The sequence below is a fragment of the Chroicocephalus ridibundus genome, chromosome 3 (assembly GCF_963924245.1).
Source record: "Chroicocephalus ridibundus chromosome 3, bChrRid1.1, whole genome shotgun sequence".
NCBI lineage: Eukaryota > Metazoa > Chordata > Aves > Charadriiformes > Laridae > Chroicocephalus > Chroicocephalus ridibundus.
This window is the reverse complement of record NC_086286.1, coordinates 4,506,935-4,522,202: the sequence shown is the minus strand read 5'-3', so window position 1 is coordinate 4,522,202 and position 15,268 is coordinate 4,506,935. Positions and strand designations below refer to the sequence as shown.

Here is a 15,268-nt window from a genome sequence, read left to right as displayed (position 1 = left end):
GGATGGGGTGGGGGGTGCAGGACAGGCATGTCTTTGCAGATGCTGTGGCCAGGGCTGGCAGCAGCCAGGTATGGGTTGTAGGGCTGCTCCGCCACCCCCGGGCTGCGCCGCAGACCAGCCCCCCCTTCCTCCCCCCCCCGCCTTTTCAGCTGGGAACTAAACCAGCAGCAATTATTCAAGCCAAGCACGTAAATCTGGCAGATCCCACGGCCCTGGTTTGACGCAGCTACACAGCGCAGTGTCTGGACACGCAGCCCGATCCCCCCTTCTCTCCTTGTTTATTTGCCCCGCGGAAAGCCGCGAAGTTACCAACTTCGCCAGCAAAGAGGCGCACCGAGGGGTTTGGGGAGATTGGGGTGCCGGGGAGCAGAAAGGACGGCCGGGGGGAGGACAGTGACAGGGCAGCCCGTGCGGCGTGTTACATAAGGCAGCGGGATCCGCAGCGCGGCCGCGGAGGGCGGGGGGGGGGAGGCTGGACGGACACGGAACAGAGCTCAGCCCCCGCCATCTCACGGCTTGGGGAGCCCCCAGCCCCTGGCACCGCAGCCCGAGGGGGTGCCCGAGACGCCGGAGGGGCGAAGGGGTGGGCGCCGAGGGCACGGAGCGAGGAGCCTCCGCGGGCGTGGGGAAGCCCCGGCGGGAGGGGGGGCTGTCGCTGGCCCCCGTGGGCAATGCCCCCACGGGCTCAGCGTTACGGAACCCCCCGTTTCCCTCACGCTGCCACGCGAAAAGGCAGGGAGAGAGGCCAAAGTGCTAAACGCCGATTAATTTCAGGAAGTGAAGCTATTTGCCTTTTTTTATTTTTTCTAATTTCTCCCTCTTCGCATTCTGAGCTTCCGGGGGACCCCGTACAACCCACAACTGTTTCTGCCGCCGTCCGTCGTGGCGGGGTCTCGCCGGGGAGGGCAGCCCCGGGGTTGGGGAGGACGAAGGCGCGGAGCCGCAGGGCGCTGCAGCGCGGCCGCCTCCGCGGCGCTGCGCGGCTTTTGCGGAGCTGTCCGCGGTTCTGAACGCTCCTCGTGGTGCTGAAAGGCCGAGCGCTGCCCGCCCAGCGGAGGGGCCCGGCTGCTGTCCGCCGTTCTGAAACACCCCCTCCCCGCTTCGTCCTCCTCCCGCTGTCCGCGGTGCTGAAGCGCCGCCGCAGCCCGGCGCGGTGCGGAGCGGGAAGGGCGCTGCAGTGCCCCGGGCGGCAGCAGCCCCAGTCCGGCCCCGCAGACCCTTCTCCCCGCTCCGGGGGAAGAATGGCGCTGGTTCCCCTTCTCCTCCCACCTCCTCCGGGCTTTCCTTCTCCTCCGGCCTCCTGACACCCGCAAGAGAGCCTGGCACGGCGGAGAGACTGAGCTCGGCTCTCTCCCCTGGCTCCAGCCGGAGATGAGGCTAGCAGTGAAATTACACGCCTCTCCCCTGCCTTCCTCTATCCCCGTAGCAGCCCAGAAGCTGGAAATAAAAAGCCGAGCAGTTCCCTCTTTAAATATATCCTTTTTTCCATTTCCTTGTCATTACTACCGCCCCCTTCCCCCTGCGCAGCGGGTCCCCTCGGTGGTCTCCCACCCTTACCTCGGTTTCTGGAGCGCTACGCCGGGCCGCGGGGTCGGTGGGTTGGTGCCGCAGCTGGGAGGCAAGGACAGCCGCTGCTGACCTCCCCGGGTCTCCTTCTTCAATGGATCGGGAGCCGTGCCCTCATCAAAGATGGCCGTCTGCTCCTACGTCAGCAGCTTTTAATAGCCCTCCCCGGCGGGGGGGTTGGGGGGGGCGGGAGCGGGAGGGGGGCAGAGCGGGCCGGGCGGGCTTGAGTCATCGCCGCCGCCGCCGTCGCCGCCGCCGCCGCACTGCTCCGCGCATCGCGCACCGCCGGCAAGGCGGCCCCGCCGCTTCTCCGCAACCGCCCCTCGGCGGCCTCCCCCGGCGCGGAGTGGTGCGATGCGGGGCCGGTGCGGGGGGCTGAACGCGGCTGCGGGTGAGCCGCCTGGGGAGGGGGGAAGGGGGCCTCCTGCAGAAGCGATTTCCTCCGCCAAAGGGGTGGTCCGAAGAGGGTATCCCTCTGAAGTCCCCGGTACTCCATATATGGCCAATCTACGTGGGCTTCTATTTTTATGTGTGAATTCTTCCTTCTCTCCCTCTTTTTATTTCCCAGAACATCGTGCCAGGGGTCTGGGTGTGTTAACCTGATTATTCCCCCTCTCTGCCCCCCCCCTAAGTAAGAGCAGCCAAACACAAGGAAATCCATGGTTAAGGACATGTGTTTTAATTGATCATTTCAGGGCCGGGTTCAAAAAGGAGAGAGAGAAATTAAAAGCAAACAAAAGCCCAGGCACGTACATACATACACACAGCAGAGTGAGCACATCCCACTGCTGCTGAGGAGGAAAACGGTAACTCTGTTCCAGGAAAGAGCCTGGCTTATTTATCATGGATTAATTAAAATACTCATTCAGAGCATACCTAATTTGGAGCAAATGGAACTGTTTCTAGCATAATTTTTAATGGGGAGGAAAGCCTTTCATTCCATACAAAATGTTGTATTTTTGTAAAAGGTATCTCTTAATGGGGATTTTAATGAAGGATGGGGATTGCGTCTGAAGTGCAACGCTCTTTTTCGTAACCTCAGTCATCCCTTCCTCTTCATTCCACAAGCCTTCATGCATTCATTTATGGAACCATCCAGACCTACAGACGAGCTGTGATGCCTCCCTCTTCCTTGTCTGAGCCTCTCTTGTGAGCAATAACCGAACACTGGCTATGTTTAACTCTGACACCACGTGTACAGGCTTTTCTGAATAGTCTGCGGATGACACAGAGTCAAAACACCAGTCCCACATTAGCGATAATTCTATCCTCATCATCTTTTTTTTCCCCCTTTTGCCATGGCAAGGAAAACCGGAAGAGAGGGAAGGCTATGCAGCTGTATTTTGGAGCGCATTCATCTCGTGTTATGGTTGTATGAGGGTGGGGGAGGGAAGGGGAGGGGAGGGAAAGCGCGGGGGAGAAGGAGAGAGAACTGCGGGTGATTCCTCCTCCCCTGCTCTGTAGTTCCCCACAGAAAAACGTGACTGTAGATCGTGCTTTGTGATTCTCACCCTCTCCTACAAAAATATGTCCTTCACTCTCATTTGGAAGGAAGCAGTCAAAAGTTTGCTAAATATACGACAAAGGAATTCTCAAGCAAGAGGGGCTCCCTGCAGCATTAGAGTATCTAATGAGCTGTGCACATGAAAACTGCAGGGAAGGAGAGAACCTGTCAGGTTTAAGGGCTGTAAATGCAGACTAACAGCATAAGATTAACACTGTGCAGACACCCCCCCTCCCCCAGGTGAGGGATCTGGAACAGCAGCCTGATTAGGAAACAGATTTATCATCACAACTGTCCGTTTGGGAAAGAAAACCTTTTCCGGCCAGCTCATGCATGGGTTAATAGTACCCAGCACTTCAGTTAGGTATGCGCTGCAGATGGCAAGAGGAATATCCCAGAGTGAGTCTTGGTCTGAAATCCAGGCTGCCCCTGTGCACGCATTGTGCTTTGCAAGTTCCTAGTACACAAGGAAAGTTAAAAAGAAATTTTCAGACAGCTTGTCTGATAGGTGGTTTTGAAATGAAGTATGATTTTCAAGAGAGCAATACTAGTACTTATTAATAATTCATAGTAACGGTAGATAAGGGAAGCAAAAGAGAAATTATAAACTGTTGTTTTGACTAAGCCACCAGCACTGCAAAATCCTGCCTGGGTTTGGATTCAGCCCAATAACTCCTTTGAGAAGAATTTCAGTCCATTGGATACCAGCAGGGATGAATTTGGCTCCTTGTATCAAAAGCCAAGGAGGAAAATGCAGTTAGGGCAAAGTAAAATGCAGCATAACTTAGAGAAAGAGATATAAGAGACGGTAAAAGGAAGATAGAGGAGGGAGGTGGTGGGAGGAGGATGAGAGGTAGCTATCCAGTGAGAAAACTGGGTTCAATTTAACATTTATTTTCAAGCTCTGCTGCAGCAGAAGTCACGTATTTTAATAAAACAGCGTAATGCAGAATCATTAAATAGATCACGAACATTACCCATTAAGCTTAGTAGGAACAACTGCCTTTTCTACAGTTATTCTGAAAATAAGTAAGGGAAGGGATATATTTTGTGTTGTTCAGGAAGGAGGATGCCTCTATCCCGGGAGATGCAGAGGGGGGCAGCCTTTTGCACAGCAGCACTAGGATTTCTGTCGCAATAAGTGCTACTACACAATTTTAGCTGATTCTCTAGCATTATTTGAGGATGCTTTGTGGGTTTTTTTTTAAAAAAAAAAGCACATGGGGAGTTTATTGACTCTATCTGATAGTATTTAAACACTCATTTCACACTGTGTACAGGAGAGCTGTGAGAAGTGAAGCCTAAAAATGAAGTAGGAGGAGAGAGAAAACCGGAATTTGGTCTAAGAATGATTCAGCTCCCTCTTAATTATTCAGGCAAATATTCAGCAAGCGGAACAACTAGTACCTGTGGGCACAGCCCATGAATATTGAGACAGGGAACAGGCTTTCCTGTATATGAGTGGCATGATGTGGGTTCCCACATTACCGGCCAGGAGCCGGGGAAGGGCAGAGCAGGCAGAGGAGGGAGGAAACGACAGCCCTTGTTTTGTCCCCAATTCCAGGTCTGATCACGGGCAGTGGAAGCTTTCTGGCTGCTCACAGAACCACCTTCAGCCTCCAACGCGCACGCCTGCATGCTGCAAAGATGGGCTGTGAGGCAGCTAAGTGAAGGAAACACCAAAATGCTTAGCAGTGCCGCCAGGTCCTAGACGTTAATTCCTGGGCTCTCCTGGAGTCGGCTGTAACACAGACTGCCTCAATTCCCTCCACCTTCCCCAGACATTTCTGTATTATTTTTTTTTTTCAGCAGAGAGGGAAATACCTTGTTTATCCCAGTGCTGCTCTTCTATGTCTCAAGTATGTGGATGGGAAATAAATTGAACTAGGGAAGAGACATCAAAAAAAAAAAAAAAGAAGGGAAAAATGTACCTGCTTTAGCAGTGAGCGTTTCACAGCCTCTCTGATTTCTACATTTTCCCAGGCTTAGATGGCAAGGCATACCCCAGTCTATTAAGGGATGTGTGATCAGAGCAATTTGAGGATTGAGCCCTTTATGCCAAACTCCTAATTATTTTGTGTCATTCACTGCTGTTTATGTAACTACTGAATTTTGACCATCAGTGGCACTTGCATCTCTGCGCCCCAGGCTGCTTCTGATTAAATTTGAGGGAATAGCTGGGCCCAAGTTTCTTTTTTTCCCCTGCATTTTCAGGATCTCTAGACATACAGTTAAACTGTAGGCTTTTTTAAGGACCTGTCTATGATAGGTTGCTCCAATTCAAGCCAAGCCAAGATTCCTCTGAGGCTTATGTTCAAAAATAGAGAGATTTAAAATACGATTTTAACACAAACCCTCAGAGATGAGTCCCCATCAATTTCCTGATTATTCTCTTAGATGCGCAGAGACAGACCCCCATAGATGTTTTGGTACCTGACTCACAGTTAGCTGCTTAAAGAGCAACTAGGACTTAAGTATTCAGTGAATCTGGGTCTCCACTGCTGACCCCACCACCCCTGCCTTGGCTGGGTTCCTTCCCACAGCTATGTAGTCTGCTTTGACCACATCATTCCCAACAATGCCAAACCTTAACATCTATTATCCAATGTGTAAAGGAGAGGTAGTCACAACATAATAAAATCTCTAGGGATTATAATCTGGCATGGAGGCGTGACTGGTCTGAGGTCTCCAGGAGCCTTGCCAATGGGAGTTTTAGGCCAAGCTCAACTGCCATGAGAAGTCTCTGCACAAGTCCCACAGAGAGAGTCACAAAGGTGTTGGACACAGAGCAAGAAGGAATAGGACCATTTGGTCTATATTTTATGGAGCAAGGGGTATACACACAGATATGTCTGTGTGCCTGTGACAAAAAAAGCAGGTAAGGGTTAAACCCCATTTTTCATTGAAAAAAAAATCTCTGCTTTAATAAAATAAACCATCATCAGATTTGAATTCTCCTTCTGCGCACATGACCTTAATTTGGGAACCATTTCAAAAACTTGTCTAAAAGCTGAATTGAAGAGAGGACAGAAGTGCCATGAAACAGGATGCAGGCTGAACTGAGATGTGGGAACATCAAACTGTGGGTAAAACTCCTCCTGGCTGCTGTGCAAACCTGAAAGCACCTAAAGGCACCAGGCATTTCTCTTTGATCTCAGAATACCCAGTGCCCCTTCAAGCTGCATTTCTGGGCATTGCTGCCACTGGCTGGGTAAGGCCTGTTTGGATAAAGCTGTTGCCAAAGAGGAGTTACATTCAAGCCAGGGAAAAAGAGGAGACGCCAGGCCCTAGGGGCCCAGCTCCAGCTGCCTCAGGCCATGGGCTGCAGAGCGGATGCTCAAAATTCAGGTAGCTCCACTGCGACCGAGCAGGCGGCTGGAGCAGGGACCACTGAACTCCTGCCAGCTGCAGCAAGTTGGTCTCTCCTGCATACACGGTGCTCTGGTAAGGAGCGTGGCAAGCATTTTCTGCCTGTAGAAACAGCAAAAACAAAGATGCGAGATAGTAGTTTGAAAAAATGCATCCTCAAATTCATCCTTTTAAGGCTTCTTCCACAATGGATAATGACCACATCACTGGGTTGTTTGGTGCTGTAGTCTCCACTTCAGTTTCTTTTGCCTAACTTTTCTGTGAGCATGAAAACACAGTACTGCCCACCAATATATCAGCACACAATGTAATATATTTGCAGTTCCCCATATAATTTTGGCCATACACTCTATTTGACCACTAAGCTTCAAGTGAGTACAAATTAACGTGCTGATTTAATCCACGCTTAAAATGAGGTTATGCTTTTGGGGGATATAGCTTGTTTAAAGGAAGCACAGGCTATTCAAAACTGCATGCAGACTTTCAGAACTGGGAAGTGCAATTCTCTCTGTTTGCAGGCTTCAAAATCGATGGAGCTGTGTTCAACAAGCTGGCTTGTTATTTTAAATAATCCACTTGGAGATGAGGGTACGGATGGCCCATCCTTTATGGTTATAATTGCCACCCACATAATACATGCATTTATTACATTGATTATTTCATCATTTTTGAATGGTGTGAAGTGGTGCGGGGGTACTAACTTCATTTGAGTTATGCCTGGTTATACCGAGTGAGGTAAATATGATTTGAGGGAGGAAATAGAAACCTCATGAATCCAGAAGCAAAAGCCAAAAAAGTAAAGCAAACCAGAAGACCCCTTCTCCTCCCAGATATTGGTTTCTATCTAGAAATTAGACAGCTCTTGGGCTCCCCTACAGAGGTATCAGCTCAGGGCCATCAGTTGTCACAGTAAATGGTAAAAGCCACAGCAGATGAAGATCTCCTGAAGATGCCCTCCCAGGCCAGTACGAAGGCTAAAGCTGCCGTGTCAGATTATGCCATCAGGTCAAGTGATTTCCTCTGACATTAGCACATAAGATGCCACTTCTTGAGTCTTTTACAAGGAGAAAGATTGGCCATTTCACAGGTGAGGAAACTTCAGCTGGTGCAAACTGGCTGAGCTCTTTTGACTGTAATTTTTGGCACCTGGCCCTGATGTACTCCATCCCAACCAGGATGCCTTCTGCTGCTCCACCCCTCCCTTACACCAGTAAAAGGGCTGATGGGAGGAGTACTCTCTTTTGCTGCGGAGCTTTCTCTGTACAAACTTTGTCCTGGAGGAATGTGTATGTAGCACAAAGAAGTGCTGTGAGCACTGAGTTTGTTCCTCTCCCTTGCTGCTTCCTTTCCTCAGAGTGTGTAGGAAGGTGTTGACTGCTAGTAGGTCTAGTTCCTGCTCCTCCTTTAAACTGGGTCATCACAATTTACCCTCCTACCTTTTGTAAGTTTTTTTTCCCCCTTTTCTCTCCCCTTTGATATTATCCTTCTGCACCTCTCCCTTTCCTCCCCTTCTTCCCCTTCCCCCTGTTTCCTCCTTACGCCAAACAGGAGGAAAGTGGGTCACTTCATAATTGCTCTTCTCTATTTCAGAGAAACCCAGAGGCATAAAACAGAACAAACAGGTAAGTGTCACCAATTCAGGGGAGCTTTAAAGATGTTTTCCTCTTGGCTGTCTCCTGGGCTTGCTTCACCTCCTCCTTTCCCTTTGCTTCCAAACCCCTGATGTAACAGCTAGTCCTGCTGACTGATTGTGTAGCTAAAATTCAAGTTAAAGTTAAGTGACTCAGTGCAGTTGTTGGATGGTTTTTCTCTCGTATTTTTTTATGTTTTTTTGTTCAACGGAATGACAAAATACTATGAAGGGGACAGGTTGTACTTACATATGCAAAGGAGAGAGTGATACGGTGCTGATGCAATAGTTTGCAATAATTTCAGGCACCTGTAGAAATGATTCAGAAAAAGAAGGAATGAATTCCTCACTTATTAATAATCTTTATCTAGAAACTGTTGTTTGCCACACAACAGGACTTTAGATCATCCTCAGGTAGATTAAATGGCATAAATGGCAAGAGAAATGTGCAGTCCAGCCAAGCACATATTTTTTTTAATGTAGGCACAGTCCCAGAGACTCTTTTGATCCTGAGGCCTCAGTGTCAGGGCTATCTCAGCCATTACCTGCTGCTTTCAGTGAAAAACTTGATGCTGAGCTGAATCCCTCTCTGAAGAGACTGTTGGTGTCTGGCTCCAGGTGTAGCGGTAGGGGACTTCCAGGGCTAGGAGGCTCAAAAGCTGAGGGTGATAGCTTTGACAGATAGGCATAATCTGTTTTTTGAGATACAGTGTTTACAGACTCAAAGACCATGCTGCTCACCATTAGCTGTTACTCCAGATTAATTAGCTCTGTTATATATGTCAGGCAGTCTGGGTTATTATTCCTTATGGAGCCCACAAGTGACCACTGCACATCAGAACACATCTGTTGTATGTAGTCAGTTGTGACTTTGGGTAACATCTCTTTCTCCAATTTTCACTGTCTTGTTCAAGAAATAGTCCTTTCTCCTTGGCAAATTCTCTTGCTACTTGTTGCGCAGAGTGGTGGAAGAGACCAAGTTCTAGGACAAGGGCAGGGACCTGGGTTTTCCTCCTAGCATTGCTCTTGAACAGCCATATGATTCTGCAAAGTCACTTCCACCCTGAAAGTTAGCGCTCTGGACTGAGGTACAAAAGCGTCAGCCTCCCTGTGACCACTGGCTGCCACATTCCCTGATGGTGTTTTACAGAATACATTGCACTGACGCAGCCGCATGTTTCTCTCCCCCTATTTAAACTGGGGCTGAATCTGTCTCAGCTTCTGTTCCTGTTGCTTTTCCCTCTCCTATTAAGGTTGTAAATATTTTCATCCTCACCTATTGTTTACTATATATCTGCCCAGTGCTCAGCCCAGTGGGACTTGGTGCTGCCTCTGTAATTTACCTCTCCAAGGAGGGCCTGGAAAGCCAACAGAGCAACTGCCTACTGAGGAGGTTTCTGTTTGTTAGGTGAAGGGAAGTCATAAGCTTGCCGATTCTCTCGGAAACTTGTTTCTGTCACTAAGGGCTCTTGGGAAAGCCTGATATGTCTGTTTAATCTCTGCCCAAAAGTGGACTACATCAGACAGGGAACGTACTCAAGGGGAAATGGCAAGTGCTCCTCTGGGCCATGATGTCAACTTTCCATCACGTGGTTGTGCATCTGGAATAAATCAGGTGACTCAAAGGAGGACCGGCTTATTGTGTACAATAGAAGGACTGTGTTTAAGACAGACCAGGCCGATACTTAGCATAAGGTATTAACCCTTGTGTTCAGCTTCCATATGCGTAGAAGTACGTTTAAAATTACTCCTGGCAGTATTCCTCAGCCTGGTTTGAGGCAAAGGACTCTTACACATCATCAGTCTAACACAAACGCTATTTCTGTGGATTTATGGGTCAACATCTTAATATATCTCTTAAATGTGAGTGAAAACTGTACTGAAAATTGTGAGAGTTATTTCAATTTCCCTTCCTCCCTCCTAGTGTTCTGCAAATAATTGATTTTTTTTTTTTTTTAGGATGGAGAAACTTGCTGAAAATTGCCAGTGAGGGAAGCTAATCTGTCAAGAACTCCTCAACTTCTGAATTTGGAATATTTTTTCCTCTCCTGAAAAACTAATAAGCATTCAAAATATTTTGAGGGACTCAAGCTCAGCTGAGGAAAACTCTACTTCTCAACCTAATTCTTGCTCCTGGTGTTCTTAAAGTGTTTTAAGGAGTGTTCTGTGACCTGCCTGTTTCTAAAATATGCACAATATGGACTTGTCTTGAGTAGTAAGTAAGCCTTGCTCTCACATGAGCTATGTGAATGTATGAAGCTGGATCTGAGGATGTCAGCTTACTGCTTCATCTACATTTTTCATGCAAGTACCAAACACTGCAGCGTGATAGCACCTGATAACCTGCACTACTGTGAAGCCCAGTCTTGGCTTGGCAGGGGCTGTTAAAGGCCAGGCTTGGGTGTGTTGGCATGCTGAAGAGAAAGCTTTTGTGTTGCCTGATCAAGGTGTGCTCTTGCAGTGTAAGAAAACAAGATGAAAGGACTGGAGAAAGTGGAGGCCTGATCCAAAATCCAAAGGAGTTGTCCTGTGGATTTCAACGCAAGTCTGTGGACAGCTTTGGACTGCGGGTTGATATGGATTGCTGTTGGATCACTTGTAAATAGTTCCTTAGAGATTGTTTCCTGGGCAGGGAAAAGCCTCATTACTTGAAGACTGTCTGAGGACCGCCCACAAGTCAGACTGCAGCCAAAACGAGACCCTTTATTAAGAGCAGTCTCTTAGAGCCTGTGCAGACCACAAATGAACACCCCCAAGTGAACACGATGCCTACTGTGTGACCCCTGTTAAGCCCATTACAGCCATTATTATCAGGGTCAGGTGCCCCCCCAGCTCCCACCAGTGCCTACAGCAGTACCGCCTCTCTTGCTGCTAGTCCTAGAGCAGGCTTGTGGCTTTCTGTCTCTGACCTGAGTCAAAAATGCTTGTGAAAGATGTCCAGAGACTTGGCCTTCGTCATTCATCTTCCAGCATCTTTCCAAAGCAAAGGAATGAAGTTAAAAGGTGAGTAGAGAAATAATAATGTATTTTAATTATGTATTTTCCTTGTTACTGTAGTGTTACTGCTACAGCTGAAGAAATGGTGCCTAAACCGTGGCTCATGAGTAAGGTGTTCCTTGTCACCAGGATGATCCAGATAACAGGGAGATCAAAGTAGGCTGTTGCCTCTGGCACTTTTCTTGCTGCTATGGGCTCAAGGGATGCTGCAGGCTGGGGACTGCTCTGCTAGGAGCTAGGCTGTTACTTTGACTCTGCAGCTGGGTAGAGGAGATGGGGACTCCTCGTGTTGTCTCTCTGCAGGCAATGTGAGTCTTGGTGGCAGAAAAGGTGCAAAGAAAATGGGCTCGTATCCCCTCTGTAGTAGCTTGCTTAGCAGGTAGACCATGGCCCTTTGCTGCTGGTTGCCTGGGAGGCGAGAGGGGTGATCTGGGCCTTGGAGCACCTGAAAATACCCTTGTTGCAGCTTGCCTTTCTCCCCTCCTATGCCAGGATGCTCCTCCTGCCTCTCCAGCCATGCCCCAGTGTGGTGCAGAACCCCTGGGGCCAGCAGGACTGTGGCTGTTGTGCTGCAGCAGGGAGCTGAGCTGCTCTTGTTCCCAGTGGGCAGGACCCTTGGAAGGCAGTTGAGTATGAAAGGTCTGCAGGGAAGGCCCAGGCGGAACAGTTAAGCTCTTTTATTTGGTTTCTCAGTGTCCCCTTGTTCCTGTGAGTCACCTGGCACGTGGCCCTGGTGCCTAGCTATGTGTACTACTTTCTGTCTCAGCACTAGAGTCTCTCTGCAGAACGTACCCTTCAGCTGATCCAAGATCTTCTGCACAAAAAACTCAGCAGGCTTGCAGAATCGATCATGCTAAGGTAGAAATAGCTTTGTGCTGGAGCCAAGGTCCTTTCAAGGCAGGAATCATTCATTTGGGAGATTTTAGCAACACTGAGCTTGTTAGTCATCTCAGCTATTTGAATTCATTGGGAGTCCAGCCCCAAACACACAGTACTCAAAGAAATTAAAAATGATCCCTTTGGAGAACAATCTATTTGCTTTCTAGCTTTCAGCTATTTAAAAGCTGTGCTTCCAGCACTTACACCTCCAGCCACAGGGGGTAGAAAATGGACCAAAGATTGCAACAATACAGAGCTTGCCAGAGTAGGAGCTGCCTTACCAGTGTCGGGGGAGCTGGATCACATGCTAGGCTTTCTGCCTGATTGTCTTTGTGGGCTCCTCCCAGGATTTTTTCTTGGCTTCTCCACTTCTTTCCCTACTCCCCACATAACAGTGCTTCCAACAGGAGACAGGATGTGACCCGGCATGGACAGGGCAGCATTGCTGTGCCCTCTTGCGTTGGTACAGGGGCTATCCAAAAAATCCAGCTGTACTTTATTGCATAGATTGTCATTCCTCGCACAGCCTTATCCATATTAAAAGCTGGAGAAACTTCTGTGTAGGAGCAAAGGTACTGGAATTTGACTCTTTAAATTGATCTGCTTGGTGATATTGATTGGTTTTGTTGTGGAGGGTGGGCAGGTGGAAGGTCTGTACAATTTGCTGGTTTTACCTTCCCCCACAACAAACAGAAAACAACATAGCATAGGCTGAAGGGAGAAGCAGCCTGTGTGTATTAATGTCTGGCATGACATTTCCTTGTAGAAAAGGAAATGCCTCTAGTTTACCTGTACGAAGAATTAGCGCTGGCACTGTTTTCTTCCTGCATAGAGGTTGGGACTGCTGCCATCCTATGCACCAGTCCCACGGCTTATTTGGCAATCAGCTAGAGAAGCCTTGCCTGATACTGGGTATGAATCCACAGCAGGGAGGAATTCTCCCACACACTGCCAGAGAACAGACTTATTGCCACATATCCACACAAGGTGCTGAATTCACCTAAGTATCTTCTAATGTTCTATTTTAATTGCTCATCTCAGCCAGCTAACAATAAATCACTGCTAAATTTGCAGTGGGGATTTGGGGGGTAGAGACTGAAAGCAGTTTTATTGATATTATTGCAAAAGGTCTTTTCTGTCTTTTCTGAGTAAATGAATTCTATCCTTTTGGTTGTATTAAAGATCTTTCAAAACCAATCTGCTAGCAACCCTCTCTGAGCAATCACTGTGCAGACTGCTGCATCCCTAGCCAGCAAAACACTACGTGCTGCCTGGACCCCTCAGCTCCACCTGCCTGCACTAAAAATCAGAATGCAGGGAAAAGAGAGAGGCTTCCAGCAGAGGCTTTTTGTTACAAACCATCTTATAGAGATAAACTGTAGTTTTGCCACAGTAAGTGCTTATGGGACAGCATCTGAAGCGTGACAGAAAAACAGTGTGTGAAGCTGTTGTCCTTCTCGTTCAATGCAGGAGCATTTAGCAGGCCATAACCTGAATCTTAGAGTTACAGTTCAGGTATTGAGTTTTATAAGTTGATTTTTAAACACTCTATAGAAATACTCTATTTTTCTCTCCTGGTATTTACCATTTTCCAAGAGGGATAGCACTGGGGATTTTGGGAGTGGTGGGTGTATCACAATTTGAGTCCAACACTGCCGTTATAAATAATTAACATGACAGCAGTGCCTAAAGCAAGACTAAGCACAACTTCTCTTGTGCCATATGTAAATACAGTGACTGACATACTCCATGCTCCAGTGAGTTTGCAGCCTAAAATAGGTGAGACTGGCAAATGGCAGTAGGAAATAGCCATTTCTGGTCAGCGCTTTTCTACTTTCAGTAGACTTCCCCTTGTGCTGAGAACTCCAAGGCTGTACAAGGTAATGGTTATTATTTTTAACCCAAGAGATCTGGGAGGTATTTAAACCGATGTGCTTCAGATCATAATTCAAGCACTCTAAGGAAGAAATTGTTTCCTGGTGTTGATTTTTCTTTTTTTTCTAGAGATAGTCTCATAACTGCCTCACTGGGGAGATGGTGGGAAGATACACCAGTTCACCATGTCTCCTCATTACAGTTCCTACTTGGCATATAAGGCTAGACTGCCATCAGTAGGGTACAGCGTAGCTTTCCTGTGCATGTATGCTGTTGTATACAGGCTGTACAGAGAGCGTTCCATGGTAGGAACACTTGGTAGAACAGTGTAGTCATTGCATTGCTAAATGGCCATGCAAAAGCAAACCAGAAACAGGGCAACCCGTTGTGTAAAGATGCTCGCTCAGTATTCCGTAGGCTCCTAGCATCTCACACATCTCAAGCTGTATGTTCTATGCCAAATGCAACTGTACATAAATTATGCTATTTAAAGTCTTATTCTTATCTGATGGAAGAAGTCCCAGTGCCTTAAGTTTGCCATTCTTGGAGCACATGGTCCAAGACTGGTTTGTTGACTTGTGCTGAGAGAAGGAATTGAGTTTAGTGTAACCTGTGCTGCAGCAGCATGGCCTAACCAGCATCAAAACTCTGGTCAGAAGAAATAAGACTGTGTGTACAATGTTGCCCTGCTGTCCTTGTCATTTTGTTCAGAAGAAAGTATTTTTCAGATGCTTGTTGAAAATAAATAATAAAAAGGGGTACTGAGATCAAGAAAAATAATCTGTCCTGACACTTTCATCTAGGGATACTTGAAATATCACAAGAATCTGAAATCCACTGAGGGAAATGAGTCTGAAATGACAGGGGTGTGCAGGAGTTCTTCTGAGAACTGGAGGAAGACACAGAGATAAAAATAAAATGAAAAAAAACAAAGCAAGGGAAGATGCTGCAGTAACTTAGCCCACTCTCTGTATTGCTTTTGTATAGGTGTGGGGGAGATGGCAGGCAGCAGCTTGCTGCTTCAGAAAGCCTATTTTTATTAAGTCTTGCAAGTATTCAGGGGAAAAGACAACAATTTCAAAAAGCTAAACCAGTCAATATTAAGTGACAAACCTTTAAGATATTTTCTTCTGATGGAGGAACATTTTTTTTTTCCTCTTTCTCTTCCCTTGCTTTGCACTTCCTGCCCCAAGAGGAAAGGACCCAAATGACTCTTCCTACAGCATCACTTTCTGGAATCCTGTTTGGTTGTCAGTGTACACAACATGTTGCTGACTCTCCCCTTCCCCTGGCAGAAGCCAATTAGAGATCTGACCCTGAATGAATGCTTAACTGCAGGTTTCAATCTAGTACGAAGGGGACTGCTGTTATTTATTTAGCCAGGAAGGGAAAAGCACCAGTACTGGCACCAGCTTGCAATGTCGGTTCTTTGCAATGGTGACAGCTAG

At 47.6% G+C, this 15,268-nt stretch overlaps 1 protein-coding gene across 2 annotated transcripts in view; it reads right to left on the bottom strand.

Annotated features, from left to right (window-relative positions):
- Window positions 1-1,715, bottom strand: part of SNAP25 (synaptosome associated protein 25) — a 63,542-nt gene extending 61,827 nt beyond the window's left edge. For both annotated transcript variants that reach the window (XM_063331266.1, XM_063331265.1), the window contains exon 1: window positions 1,558-1,715. The gene's annotated coding sequence lies outside the window, so the exon portion shown is untranslated. The remainder of the gene's footprint in view (window positions 1-1,557) is intronic.
- Between the last annotated feature and the right edge of the window lie 13,553 nt (window positions 1,716-15,268).